The sequence below is a fragment of the Acanthisitta chloris genome, unplaced genomic scaffold (genome assembly GCF_000695815.1).
Source record: "Acanthisitta chloris isolate BGI_N310 unplaced genomic scaffold, ASM69581v1 scaffold5693, whole genome shotgun sequence".
In the NCBI taxonomy this organism is placed as follows: domain Eukaryota; kingdom Metazoa; phylum Chordata; class Aves; order Passeriformes; family Acanthisittidae; genus Acanthisitta; species Acanthisitta chloris.
In genome coordinates, this window is record NW_008665392.1 from 18,976 (window position 1) to 34,766 (window position 15,791).

Here is a 15,791-nt window from a genome sequence, read left to right on the forward strand (position 1 = left end):
TCATGCCAGTGGTGAATTTGGCTCATCACTGCATCTTACAGAGATTCTTCAGCTGATAACTTCCACTATATTTGGACAAAGCAGGCACATCCAACAGATTTACCAATCTGTTTTCTAACCATTCTACACCCTGCTGGGATAATTAATTGTGAGCTATATATAACTACTCAGAGTCCCATTCCTCTGTGAAATTGAACTGAGCACAGGATTCAAGGTGTGTCCTCACCAGCACCGAGTGCAGGGGCAGAATCACCTCCTGGTCCTGCTGACCACACTGTTCCTGCTCCAGCCCAGGATGCCATTGGCCTTCTTGCCCCCCTGAGCACACTGCTGGCTCATGTTCAGCTTTCTGTCTCTCCACACTCCCAGGTCCCTTTCTCCTGGTGCTCTCCAGCCACTCTGCCCTCAAAGGAACTCATCTAGGTCAGTTTTGAATGTCTCCAGAGAAGGACACTCCATGACCTCCCTGGGCTGCCTGTTCCAGTGCTCTGCCACCTTCAATGTAAAGAACTTCCTCGTGTTGAGGTGGAACTTGTTGTGCTTGAATTCATGGCCATTGCTCCCCATCCTGTCATGGGGCACCATCCTCTTGTCACATGCCTCTGAGATATTTATATGCACTAATGAGATCCTCTCTCAGTCTTCTCTTCTCTAGACTAAACAGGCCCAGGCTCCCACAGTCTCTCCCTCATAAGAGTGATGCTCCAGACCCTAATCAACAGTGCACAGCCACAGTCCACAGCCCATTCTTTTACATGTGAAGATAGGCATGTTTCCCTCTTGGTTTTCTCCATGGTTTACCACTGCATCATTCATCAAGTGTAATTTAATTTGTCATTTAATTGCTTGGCTACCCAGTTGCATAAGATCCTTTTGTAATTCTTCACAGTCTTTCTTTGTCTCACTCTGCTGAATAACTTAGTATCCTGTGACAAAAAAAAAAATCTCATCCTGTTGCTCAGCCTCTTTTTCAGGTGATTTATGAACACATTGAGCAACAGAGCCCACAGCACAGATCTCCGTGGAACTGTGTCTACTACCTAATGTCTGTTAAAATGAATATTTTAGGCATCTGAAAACATGAAAAATCTGTAAGCAATCAAAGCTCTCCATCCCAAACTCCAGTAACTTAAGGTATTAAATGCACTTCCTTTCTTTCTAGCATACATTTGATAGCCTTCAAGTTACACTGACAAGAGACCCAAGATAAATAATATCAAGACTATATTGTTCCATGGCAAACATCTATTATTTTATATATGATATACCAGGGTTTGCATGCAACTTTTATCTCAAGAAACAAGGGCTACAGCTTGAAAACTTTCTGCACTGCAGCCTGTGGAAGGATCCATCAGAGAAGGAGGACACCCATTAGTAGACACTATTCTTTGCTACTTGATCTGGAGAACCTCTTCTCTGAATATGCTGCTTTTATATTCTTAAGGTCTTAATGAAAAAGGGTAAAAAATGGCATTCAACCACAACCTAAATCCGTTCCCAAACGGTTGAATGATTTGTTTCTAGCACAATGGGTTTTGTAAATCGCAAGATATCAAGTTCTAAAATAAATCACTAGATTATCAAGCATCAAAAATCTAACTTTACACCGGCCTAAGAAGATCCTGTGGGGAGTCCCATTTGAGGCAAAAGTATTGCTGATGTAACAGGGGTTATATAAACCTGCCCTCGGTTAGCATATTATTATTCTTTTCTTTCCCTCTCATAATTTTGCAAGTGAACCTAGAAACAGTGAGACAGTCTAGCATTAAAGCAGAGCTGATACAAGAACGAGAGGAAAACAGTTGAGTAAATTCAAAGTAGGTATTTCAACTGATTCTCAGAGTGGCAGCAGAGGAGAGGGATGTGTGGAAGGCAGATAACACTAATGAGTATGTTTGTAGACACTTCTTACCAGTGCTCACCTGACAAGGATTCAGATTTTTAATGAGTGGTTAATAACCCCTGAAAATAAAGTGGTCACACAGCCTCATATGAAAACACATCCATTGGACATCATGGAACAGTTTTTCTTGAACAACACTGAGCATACCTCAGGTTGTTTTGCCACCCAGTTAAATCGATATGTTTTAGTCAATAAAAGAGTGGTTCTTCATGTTACAGGGCCCTTGCTCTTGTTACCTGGTGATGGTTGGTTTTTTTCCCCCTCTTCCATCTAACAGATCTATGTCTGTCCAGTGAAGCAAATAAAGGCAGAACAGGCTACACGTGTTCTGCTGCATATTGAAACGGATTCATTTCTGCTCAGAATGAACGTGATGGTCACAAAAGCAACATCATGATACTATGTGTGGAGAGGGAGAGAGATGTGGTTGACAATTTCATAGGTTCTAAAGCTAAGAAGTGGGTGGTGTGAACCAGTGATGTGTGGAGTGTTCTCGATCGTTTCATTAGTGGTAGAGCTGTTTGACTTGCCTGGGGCTTGATGCACACTTGCATTTATCTCCAGGGCTTCAGCCCATGCTTACTGCTGACTGTTTGGGGTCATGATAAATCAATCAGCCAGATGGGCAGCAGTCACGCAACACAGCCCTCTCCATGGACTGTGCAGCCTGTTTTTACTGCTCTTCTTTGAGGGCTGGAAGGGAGATGTCCACAGATGAGGGAATTAGGGACTTCTCCTTGACTCTCCTAATTGCTCAGCCATGCAGCAGAAGAAAGAATGTCATCCATGAATGTGTATGTTCAAGTATTGAGCCTGCCCTGCCTCACCCTGCAAAATTAAACAGGTTTGGTATCAAGGGGTCCCCATGGGAACTTTCAAGTCAGTCAGTCAGGGTTGACCTATTTCATACATTCAACACAGCCACAAAAGAAATGCTGGGATGATCTTCGAGCCAGATGTATTGAATGGGAAGTGGGACTTTGATCCAAACCCACCAGTAACAATTTGTAAAAGTCCACTGCAGTCATTATGGATAGATGGGATAACTTCAAATTTCTGTGGATGAATGAGCAAGTATTCTACAACCCTAACACAGTCTCCAATCCTTGCAGCTCTCAGAAATGCTGCTACAACAGTCCAACACATTCTTGTTGAAAAACAGCCTGCCATTGGCTAGAAGAAGTCCAGAAAGCTTGTTTTGGGAAAATGGATTTCAGAAATAATTTGACAGCAAATATTTTGCAGTGATTCATTGTTTTTAAAACACACAAGCAGACAACGTGGAAGAGTGCTTTAAAAAAACAGAGCACATCAAACAAACATTTCTGAAACATGTTTAAGCATGATCAAAGCAGAAACAAAGCCACAGCATAAACATGATCAAAATAAAATTACAGCTAAAAACACTTCTCTGATCTTGCAGCCAACATGAACAAGCTAAAAATAAAATTAAAAAAAAACCCCAACTTAGATTTTTATGTAAAACCATCAGCCTCAAGAAGCAAATTATTAAAGCTCACACCTTTTTCAGTCTCCTTTTTCCAGTTGTCTTGGCTGTGGGGCTATTTCTCAGCCCTCACATGCCACCTTTGTACACCACTTTGTGTGCCCTCCTGCAATTACCAGCTCTGCAGACGTTTCACTGGCAGCAGCCCATTAAACTGTCCTTGGTGAGAAATCTGGCTCTTTATGAAAATGACACCTTGGTCCAGCTGCCTCTATGATTTATATGCCATTGTTTGCTTAGTTAAGTAATGGAAACATGTTTTGCTTGTCTCAGCACTTCAGGGTGGAGAAAAAGCTAAGGAAAATCAATCTGTATTGGTTCTCTTACAAATGTTACTCTTGAGCAGCAACGACCACCCACCCCAAGAGCAAGAAACAATAAAAGTCAGAAATTGGTTTTCTAACTGAATTGTATTAGCATTTTAATGAAGATCTATAAACTTGAAGGCAGAGAAATTACCTTTAGCTGTGGAGATGAAGTAAGCTGAAGGAACAGAAGTTAGGGTCATCTCTTCACCACTTGACAGGAGCCAAAGGGCAGATCTCTCAGGAAATGTTTTGTAAAGAGTTTGAACTGGATGCCCCTATTATTGCATATTTACGGTCAAAATGACTAATTTATCAGTTCGCAGCAAGAAAATTCAAGGAAACTAGGGAAATTTTCTGCTCAGTAAAACTGCAATTGCTGTAATGTAATGAAAAGTACTGGAGGGCGACTGGGGCCCTGAGGAGAGGAACAAGGCCAGAGAAGCTGAGATTAAAAATTTAACAACAACAAAAATAGACAGCTACTGGAGACTTCAGAACCATGTACAGTGCTCATCCTCTGAGACCCAGCACAGAGAACCAAACACTGTCCTCAGAAAATCTGGCCTGCACTCACAGGCAGCTCTGCTACCCACAGGGAGGAGACTTGTGGCACCAGGGCAGAGCTTGGCAAGGTCACCAGAGGACAAAACTGCTCACATGTGGTGATGGGAGAGCTACGTGGGTTTGTGGCCTTACACCCTTGAATGTAGTTTACAAAACACCAAAACTTTTAGCGATGTTCTTTCAAACACTCTTCATCAAAATTCTTCAAATTTTACATCTCTCTTGCTGCTGTTGACTCAGGTGAAGGCAGCAGAGCTCTTGTGGATGCACAGCTTGTAGTGAAGCTTCTCAGCAACATGAATGGCATCAGACCACATCCTCAGAGTGGGAATGCTCTTTGCACGAGGGATAAATGGTGGCAATGATGGAGCTAATGGGAGGGTTTTGTGGTGACTTGTTCTCAGATGCTGACAGGGAAGGTAGTACCATGGACAGGCCACGGAGTAGAGATGTCACTTAAGGATGCTGTTTTCAAGCCACTGTAGGTGGAGGAGGATGTGTGGCACACAGGCCATGCATGATCAAGCTGTCAGCAGGTAACACAAGGTAAGAAGCTCTACGGTCACTCATTGATACTGCAATGAAAATTCTCATCAGAAAGAGTTTGGAAGATTGATGTTGTTTGTCAAGTGTTTTTTTCTTTGAGTGAAACCAGATTGATGCTGAGGAATGATAGTCTTAGAGCAGTGTGTTAGTTATGGCAGCTAGTTTCTCCTTCTTAGAAGTCATATCCTGTTTTTTATAAGTTTTTCAAAGACTAGTAAAGGGAGTTTTGGTGACATAGATTATGTCACCAAAATGGGTTAGAGATTATAAAACGGGCTAAGAAATTGAAGGTTTAACTAAAGCTTCTTGCAACTTCAACAGTGCGATTTGATTTTCTTCAAAACTCTTTCCAGAAGTAGGAACAAAACCTTCCTCTCTGCAGAATCCAGCTGCTATGTTTCAGTGGGAACTTGTGTGATTTTTTCCCGTGACATAGCTTACAAATTTTCATGGGTGAGAGGTCTTAAAATAACAAGATATCACACTTTTGTCACTTCAATACATAACACGCAGAAAGATATGCATTAAACAACACATGCAACACTTTTCCACATGTAAATTCTTCCACATCTCAATGCTACACTTACATATAGAGCCATGGGAGTCTAGTTCTTGTGGCTTTTCAGTGCTTTGACCTTAAGTGTCACCTATGGATCATTCTCGTTGTGAGAGATGTTAAAGCTGAATTAAATTGTAGGTTTTTTAAGGAATTACTTAGGGACAGGTGTAGTTGGGAGCATTAATAAGAGATTAAAGCTTATCATCTCCAGGCTGGCTGGACAGATAGCAGGAGAAGGAAAAACTTGGCAAGGCCAGACTGGAGACTGAGCCATGGTACCCTCCAAGGGCACCCTGAGGCAGAAGTGATGCAGGAGCAAATGAGAGTAAGAAGAACACAACCTCAATTTGGGGTGTTTAGCACCTTTAAAGTCGTCTAAAGTAGTGTAAATGAGTCTCTGAGTACCAAGCAAGTCAATGTCACCACCCTGAGACCTCTCCTGTACATTAGAGGAATAATTCAGCATGAATACTACTTGGGAATAAGAATTTACCTCTCACAGGAAAGAGAAGGATGAAAATTATGATCTTTGATGCAATTATCAGTTTTTGAAGCCTTTGCTCTAAAGAGGCAACAATAGATTTGATTCCTTGCAATGACTAATTATATAGTGAAGAAAAGTGAATACTAAAGTTCATTAAAATTATAGTTCAATGCTCAACACCAACTGGATTTCTCACAAAACAATGCTTATGATCCATCCACCCTATTTAATTTAAAAGAGGTGATTATGATCTCTTTAGAGAAAAACAATCAAAATTAACACCTTTTTCCACTACTGACTGTTTTAAGGTTGTTGTATATCTATCAACACAATTCATTGTAAAGTGATTTACTTGTCCCTCAGAGGGAGTAATTGGGCAGCTGGGAAAACTCATGTCCATCACAGAACAGAAAGTGAGGCTTGAAGCATATTGTCTGCAGTTATGAATATTTTAATCTCAATTTTCTCTATTTCTTAACCTCCCTGTAGAAAAAGCTAACGAGAGTTCCAGCTAAGAGCTGTTTCTCCCTCTCTTGGTCATTTATCTGAAGGTCTTGACATTGATGTTTGGAAATAAAAACACTAGAAAGGCTGTGCCTTAACTGTGTAACCTACTTCTTCAGAGCTCTGGATGAGTGACAAGAACTAAATATCCCAGTCTTTATGTGAAGAAGTGATGCATTAGGGGAGGAAGTGGAGCGTGGAGGCACTGAAGACAAAAGATGTTTCTGATTTTGGGTGTTACAGACTTTTGGCAAGCAGAGCCATGTTATGGGCCTGACTCTTGGAAGCTCTGAAGATTCACAGGTGGAGCACAAGTCTCTAGAGATGCTCAAGTTTATGGTGGATGACTGAAAACTCAGAAACCAAATCTGTTCCTCTCCATTAATGTGTTTTTCTATCACTATTGTGACTGGAGAAGAGAAGGTTGTGTGGAGAGCTCAGAGCACCTTGCAGGAGCTGAAGGGGCTCCAGGGAAGCTGCAGAGGGATCTGTGTTAGGAGCTGCAGGGACAGGACAAGAGGCAAAGGGCACAAATTGAAGGAGGGGAAATTTTGGCCAGATATTAGGAAAAGGTTTTTCCCTGTTCTGGTGGTGAGACACTGTCCCAGGGTGCCCAGGGAGGCTGTGGCTGCCCCAACCCTGGCAGTGTTCACAGCCAGGTTGGATGAGCCTTGAGCAACCTGCTCTGGTGGGAGGTGTCCCTGCCCAGGGCAGGGCTTGGGGCTGGATCATCTCTAAGCTCCATTCCAACCCTTGAAATTCTCAGATTTTATGATTTCTCAGGCCCTTCAGAATGCTGGGAGATGTATGGCTTTGTCTTGATGGAATATTATTCCTCTTTGCCATTTGGAAATCAGAGGGTCCAAGAAAGTGTCCTGAAGGCAGATGGAACATGCTGCAGCAACACCATCAGCCAAACCCCTGACACAGCACATTGCAGGAGGCAAATACCTGACTGAGTGTGAGGAATAACTGGGGATTAACATGGCAAACATATTCCAGTGTAGAAAAAGTGGAACAGCCCTGAGCAGTACGACTGGCAAAGCTTGAAAGCCCAAACTGAACAGCAGTGACTTGACAAGTGTATCTTCAGCCTCCATTTGTCTCCTGAAACCTAAATTCCCAGATTTCTCTGTCAGTTCCATGAAGTGCACAACTTTGTCTCCAGCAGAACCATTTGTCCATACGTACATCACTTTTTTCTGCGTAAAAAGTGAACAAATGTGGCCTTTATGTCATTTGTCCATACATACATTACTTTTTTTTTGCCTAAAAAGTGAACAAATGTGGCCTTTATGTCAAGAATGAAATATTTTGAAAACAGGGAGAAAAATTCCAAAGTCTGCACTGCCAGGCTCAATTTGAAGTGGGTGGAAGGGATTGTTTAGTTGTAAAAAGGACTCTCCACCCCAATGTCACATCACAACACTGGACAGGACTCTGCAACAGTCTCAACTCTCAGTGAGGGATGTTCATTCCTTGGGAAATGATCAGCCCACGCATGTTCCCAAGGAGTCATCCAGCAGAGAACACTCCTGTAGCAATTTCCTAAACTTTCCAATCTCCTGTAATTTAATTTCTTTGTTAAATCCTTCAGATTTGGTGACAAAAATGAGGTAGTTTTGTCAAAATAGGAGAAAGATTTTTTTGTTATAATTAGCTTTTACAACTACTGTAAAGCAACTTGACTCAAAATCCATTACAGTAAGATTAATGAGGGATGGCAGTAAAGACTGAATAAAGGGCTGGGTGAATGACTGGGTTTAGCTGATCTGTCAGTATAGCACAGCAACATAAAATACAGAAAGGCATCTGTAAGAGGAAGCAAAACCCCTCAGCACAACCTGAGGTATTTGGTGTGATAGCATCAGTTATGACAACCTCTTTCAGTAGTCATGTGAGCATAGCATGTGTTTCCAACTTAATTTAGCTTCAGTCAACATAAGGTATTAACAGGGTTTTACCCAACTGAAATAATGTACTGGTTTATGGTTGATGTGCAACTTCTGTCCATTAAAAAGTATTTGATAACAGAGATGTGATGAGAACTGTGCAGTTGCTTCAGATAGAAATGTCTTGCAACATCACCTTTGGCACTGCTATGTCAGAAAGTTATTCTCTGCAAATATTGTACTTTAATTCATAGAATCATAGAATTTTAGGAGTTGGAATGGAGCTCAGAGATGACCCAGCCCCAACCCCTGCCCTGGGCAGGGACACCTCCCACCAGAGCAGGTTGCGCAAGGCTTCAGCAACAGGTGTTTCAGAGGTGTCTGGATGTGGCACTGGAGGACCTGGTTTAGGGTTTGGGGGTTCCAGCAGTGACAGGGTTCCTAATATCTGGCCAAAATTTCCCCTCCTTCAATTTGTGCCCATTGCCCCTTGTCCTGTCCCTGCAGCTCCTAACACAGATCCCTCTGCAGCTTCCCTGGAGCCCCTTCAGCTCCTGCAAGGTGCTCTGAGCTCTCCACACAACCTTCTCTTCTCCAGGCTCAACAGCCCCAACTCCCTCAGCCTGTCCTCATTGGGATGATGCTCCAATCCTCTCATCAATTTGGTGGCCTCCTCTGGGCTTGCTCCAACAATTCCATGTCCTTCGACAATTCCACACAAGCAAATATTTAATATAATTTCTGTGACTTTTAAGAATGCAGAATTTCTTGGGGCAACATTGTATAAGACTCAGAATTTTGGGTTATTTTAAAAGCAGTGAGGGAGGACTTTGTTGGAAATGCATAAACAAAAGGGAGAGGCATTGACATAAAGTTTAGTTAAAGTGCTAAAGAAATATTAAAGAAAGAAATGGAGTAAAAAATATAAGTCCTGTAATACATAGGAAACTAGAAAAAAATTAAGGAATGCTTTACATCAATGAGTCTGGCAAAAAAAAATTAAAGGTGACAGGATGTCAAACATGGAGCAGAACTGAGTATTGATAATGACAACCCATTTACACAATCTTGTGAAAAAAGGTGATGACCATGTGAAATATCTCATAGGAAGATTTTGCATCTTTCATGGAGCTTTTTCTGCCCTAAGTGGAAGTTCCTTTAGAGAAAGAGGAGAGTAGGACTCAGAGACTGAAGGAATAGGTAAGTAAATAGAACAGTGCCCCACGACTCCCAGGTTTTACAGGGTGTCAAATGTTATTATAGAGCTCAGGAAATATTAATCTCACTGACATCTGTGGAACACTTTTGCTATTAGTAAGGATATTGACTTTTGCTCCAACAGCAGTGAAAGAATCAATGAACACCAACCCTCAGATATGGGGCCATAGGCACAGATAATGTGTTATCACTGAATATTTTCAAAACTTTCGTAAGAGCTGTGGAGTGAATGGGAAAATATGTAATCCAGTCTTTAAAATAACTTTTTTGCTTTTTTTCCTGAATGATCATCTTTAAAAATAAAGCTGTTGATGAAAGGTTATCTTGTTTCTGTTGTTTCTGCTTACACCAACTTCAACAACAACATCTTCCTACAAATCTTGCTGTACTTATCTGAACAGAAATCTTTACAAATCTGCCAAGAGGAAATGAAATTTATATACATAAAGATGTGTCAAAATTACTCTTCCTCATGATCCAGGAATCTAACAAAAATGCAGGTCAGTCTATCACTTCCAAAGGTAAATCACAAGGGGAACTATTTTGTCTTCATTTTCTCAGTGTGTTTGTGGCAGCCCTAGGTGCTCAGGAACACCAAATTCTGCTGGCTGTTGGACAATCAATGGTAGTCTCAATGATTTACAGTTTAACCCTTGCCTTTGAAAGAGATAATTGTTCCTGATAACACTACAAGACAGAACACCTTCCAGACATGAAACACTCAGCCTACAGCCACTGGATTTGAGAGCACTAAAAAAAGGCTTAGCAGCTGACTGGTCAGTTTTAGTGGGTCATTCTCAACAGCCTTTTGGACAACACTGCTGTGTTTGAGATTGAAATTCAGATTGTTAAATCCACACTTCAATAACACCATATTTTAGCTGTACCCTATCACATCATCTGAGGCATTCACTGCTTCAGACTATCAGCTATTAGCTGGTGATCACCTGTACACTTTGACATGTCTTAGATGTTACTATAAACTTGACTTTGCTTTTTTTTTTTTACTGTAGGGGATGTAAAAGCACTTATTTCCATGTTTAAAAATCAGGTTTAACAGCCACCTTTGAGCAAGGGTAGATTTATATAAACCCATGGAATCTGATGAAACAGCAAGGGATGGGATACTTGAGACACCACTCTGATATCTAAAAGGTAGACACTGAAGTCTGAGATAAGTAGTACAGGGCACTCTGAAGATGAAGGAGAAAAAGAAGTACCACTTTGGCAGTGCAGTAAAATGGGAAGTTCAGACTCTATTGAGCTGTCAAAACATGAGGAACCATTTGTCAAGCATTTTGTGTGTGGCTCTGTCTGATCTGTCCATTATATCTGATAACTGCAATTGTCTGAGTTCTTCTCTGTTTATTTTCTCTGTGATTTAGTCAAGCATGCCACCTTTACAAGTGAAAAATAAGCATCCATTTGTCTCTCCCATTTGTCCTTTTCTCTTCCTGTCCTCCCTTTCTTACACAGTGAGGCTCTGTGGGCTAAGTGATGCTGGTGGTGACATCAGTTTCACCCTTTTGTATTGCAGGTGTTGCCTGATGGAGCCTGGGGAGGAACATGGTGAAGTGGCTCAAGTGGGACTGGAATGGTTTCTCTCCTAGAAACGTGGGTTTGTAGAACTAAATGAAGAAAAATCACTGCAAGTTTTTATATCAATTAAAGCCCTGCAAATAATGACAAGCAATCTGATGGGACATTACATGCCATATTAAATATAAAGGTGTTTCCTCTCCCCTGTTGAAAGGCAACAGAAATCATAGAATCAATTGGGTTGGAAAAGACCGCAAAGATCATCAATCCACCCCTACCGTGGTCACTAGCCCATGGCACTAAGTTCCACATCCAGTCTCAGCTTGAAAACCTCCAGGGATGGGGAATCCACCACCTCCCTGGGCAGCACATTCCAATGCCTGAGCACTCTCTCTGCAAAAAATCTCTTCCTAAGATCCAACCTAACCCTCCCCTGGCAGAGCTTGAGTCTGTGCCCTCTTGTCCTGCTGCTGGTTGCCTGGGAGAAGAGACCAACCCCCACCTGACTCCAACCTCCTGTCAGGGAGTTGCAGAGGGTGAGAAGGTCTCCCCTGAGCCTCCTCTTCTCCAGGCTGAACACCCCCAGCTCCCTCAGCCTCTCCTCATGGCACTTGTGCTCCAGTCCCTTCACCAGCCTCGTTGCTCTTCTCTGGACTCACTCCAGCACTTCAATATCCCTATAAATATTAAGATGTCCACAATTGCAGCACAAAAGGGTCTTGAAGATTTGACACACCACAGTATTTCTGAAATAACAAAACTATAAAATCTGCAAGGAACTTACAAATCTGAATTTAACTGCAACAGATGCTCTATCTATACTTCTTGATCTTACAAACTCTTTGTGTCTATCTCGTCACAAAACACTGTGTTAGGGTCCTGATCTGGTAAAGTCCAAAGCCACAACTCTGCTAAATACAGAAGTGGAAATTATAACCTTGATAATGGAGCTTAATATTAGCTTTGCCATTCTTTGCTAGTGAATTGTGCTCTTGAAGCACCTGAACGTGCCATCAGTGTTTGAAATACATTGGTGTTTCCACTTTGTTATAAAAATAGGCTTTTAATACAAGACAGTATTTAGCAATCTAGTCCCAGCCATCAGTTTGATATCAGCCGTGACATTATTTAATTTTCAGAATCACAGAGGTTAAAGCTCACTGAACTATAAACAGTTGGAAACATGGAGTGTAATCCCAAGGCACAGCTCTGCACAAGCTGTAATTTAAATCATATTGCATGCTAAGCTGAAAAGGCAGTGCAGGTCCCAGAGGGCATGAATAAATCTGCAGTCACTGATTTGCCACACACATTTGTGTTGGGATTCTGTAACTGTGCAAATGTGATGTCTTCCTTTAGTGCAGAGGACCTGTCATCTACTGAGATTTGTAATTAAATAACCCAAAGAACAAAAGCAATTACTCAGCCTTACAAGCATTCAGGCTGAAATGTGCACAATTTCATGAACAAAGGGAAGGGGAAGTTATGGAGACAGAGAGAAAGGGAGGCTTTGAGTCTGTGACTTAATTCATCTGTGTCTAGGGCTAGTGGAGGTTTTAATGGATAGACCAGGTATTCACATACCTGACTTACTTTGAACTAATAATTCCGTCATCACAGACTCCAGTGTGAAATGGATGTTGCTCCAGCTAAGGAGCCAATTATGTTTCCAGCTGGCTCCATGCCACCTCAGGTGCTGGCTTTGAGCAATCAGTTGTGTTAATTGCAAGCAACACTAAATGCCTTTTGGGACAAGCAATTCACGGTTCAGGAATGTTAGTGTAAAGGGAGTAGGTTCAGCCCCATTACCGAGAACAAATCACAGAGTCTGCATAGGTCACAGAGGAAGAGTTGGAATTTGAAGGAATGGCAGAAAGAGGTGGGAACAGACTGAGGGGTTGTGTCCTCACATCATCAGCTCTGCTGAGTGTCTCAGCTCCTTGATGAGGTGAGGGATATGTGGTGCTGGAGCCATTCATATTTTCAGCTCATCAGCTCTGTCCTCCCTGGGTCTGTCAGGTATTCTGATCAGGCCAACAAGGCTAAGGCCAAGGTCAAGAGGAGGTGCCTCAACTGCCCATGAACATGGTCTTGTGCACATTTGCTGGCATTTTCTTTCTTTTTATTTGTCATAGTGGGAAAGCAATAATTAAAAAAAAACCCATAGGGGTTGTTTCATAGAATCATAATATTTTAGGGGCTGGAATGGACCTTACAGACCATCTAGTCCCAACCGCTGCCCTGGGCAGGGACCCCTCCCACTAGAGCAGGTTGCTCAAGGCCTCATCCAGCCTGGCTTTGAATACAAAAAGTCAGGCTGGTTTGATGTACAGGAGACATTATAAAGGTGATAATAACAGTGAATGCCATAAATGGGTGGTGAAGGGCAGATTTATAGATAAAAAAAGTAGCCATTGAAGAAATAAAGACGAAGGGCAAATTTATAGATAAAAAAGTAGCCATTGAAGAAATAAAGAATAGAAAAATGAGCTGAGCACTGTGGTGAGTTGAAATCAGTAGATCTTGGCTGCACTGGGGACATTGTCATGCACTGTCAGCTAAAGATCTGGCCTGTAGTGTTTTTCAGTATCTATCTTTTGTCTCAAGACCTGGACAACAAGTTTGAACTAGTCCATCTATTTGCAAGCATTGATCTCTAATACATTTCTCCACGAGTCCCAACACCAGCACTATTTAAAGCATGAAACCTGCCCAAATGTTGGAGGTGATGAATGGGAGACCTGGATTGAATCACTGGAGATAAAGGGAGTTAGTGTGTGGCAGGAAGGGGGAGGAACTGGTACAAACCTCCAAGTTTGCAGGTGCTTAGAAACAGCATGGAGGCTCAGGAAGTGTCTGTAACACCCTTTAGAGCCTCAGCCCCTGTGTCCCACATGGATGTACAAAGAAAACTTCTTCAAACAAAGCCATCTTATTTCTCCCCTTAACACAGAGCAAAACCTTGCCAAGCACTTTTGCATCTGAAGCTGTGAATTTCATTATGTTCAATGCAACTCGCTCAGCACTCTCTGTTTTTGTGTGGCTGAAACCTCTAATTCTCTCCCCACCGCCCCATGGCCAGCGTGCTCCAGTCACATCACACTTAACCTTTGCCTTGGCTTCTCAAAAAAGAATTTGTTTCACTCTATTCAGGGTTTGAACAGTTTGGCAAACTGCACTCGAGTGCCGCGCTGGGGCTTTATATTGAACACACTAATCTGATTGTTTTTCCACTCTACAAACTTTGGGTCAACAATCAAGCTGCTGCCAGAAACTAATTAATTTGCAAACAGGCCCCATTTTCACAGGGGGAGAGCTTTTGAAACCTATGTCAGCAGTGCTGGTCACACCATGGTGACATGCATTGTCATGGCATCCACTTTTCTGGGTAATTCTCCTCACTAATTTTTCACCACACACATGAACTCAAATTACCCAGTCAACAGTAAATCTCTATTGAATGCCCACCAAACTCTGAACGTGGTGGCCTGAGAAGAGGAAATTGGTATTGACAGGGTCAACACTCATTAAATTGATGGCTAGAGCAGAAGGGGGAAGAAAAAAAAAAAATAACCCAACACAAGAATGCCAGAAGAAAATTGGGATGTATGTCATATCCCAATGAAGGAGGCTGTAACAGGCCCACTCCTGCTTTGTTTGAATCAATTAGTATTCTGCTGTGTGATTCCTACAAGCAGATTTCTGCTTAACTTTTCTTGAAAAACTGGTTAGTGACTTGTGAACAAGAAAGGAGGCACAATTTGGTAGCTAAAATTCACAGTTTTTCAAGCATCAGAGCCACGATGAGCTCTCACAGAGATCTCAGAGATCATGGGAAACCTACTTGAATTTGCAAGGCCTGTAACACAGAGGCTTTGTCTTTGGCATTCTGCCACTTCATCTGAACTTTCCTTTTGCTGAAGCTGATTTGGAACTTTGAAAAATAATAATTACAAAGAAACCTGTGCTGTGTAATTTAAAATGGGTTCTGCACCTAAAGCAAAGCAAAGAACAATCTTAAAATCTGAACAGTACACCTGTCCTGGGCAAGTGACTCATTTTTCCCTATTGAAATTCATCTCCAGGCTACACCTGTCCTGGGTAAATGACTCGTTTTTCCCTATTGAAATTCATCTCCAGGGAAAAAGGAGAGGCTTCCTATGAACAGATGCATGTGGGTAATATGTATATATTTATATATGTATAGATAGGTATGAACTTTTTAATCATACATTAACTGAAACTCGTACCAAAGCCTTATAGTAGAGATTATTGCCACAAATACCAGTACTTGAGTTATATACTGAGTCTGTCACCCTCCTTAAGTGGACAGATCATCACTTTACACAACTGCACATTGCCAACTCTCCAAGTTATCCATTGGAATAAATCCATACAAATAAAAACTCCTTCTAAACAAAAAGAATCGAAAGCTTTCTAGAGGTAAGACTATCAGACTATCACTGGGACTACTGATAATCAGAAAATCACAGGTGAGTTTTTATCAGTGTGAGAAGGGCACTGAGCTGTAGACATCCAGGGTCAAGAGTGGATTCCTGGAGTGTACTCATGCAGATGGGATTTTGCACAGCTCCTGCTGCTGGAGGTGGCAGATGAGACTCAGATTTGTTTATCTAAAGGTTGACTATAAAAAACAACTCACCTATGTCACCAAATTTAAATCTGAACACCCAAATGAGATCATCAGATTTACCCTGCACAGAGAAGTGCAGTGATTTATCCACATCTAACATCTAACCAGAGCTT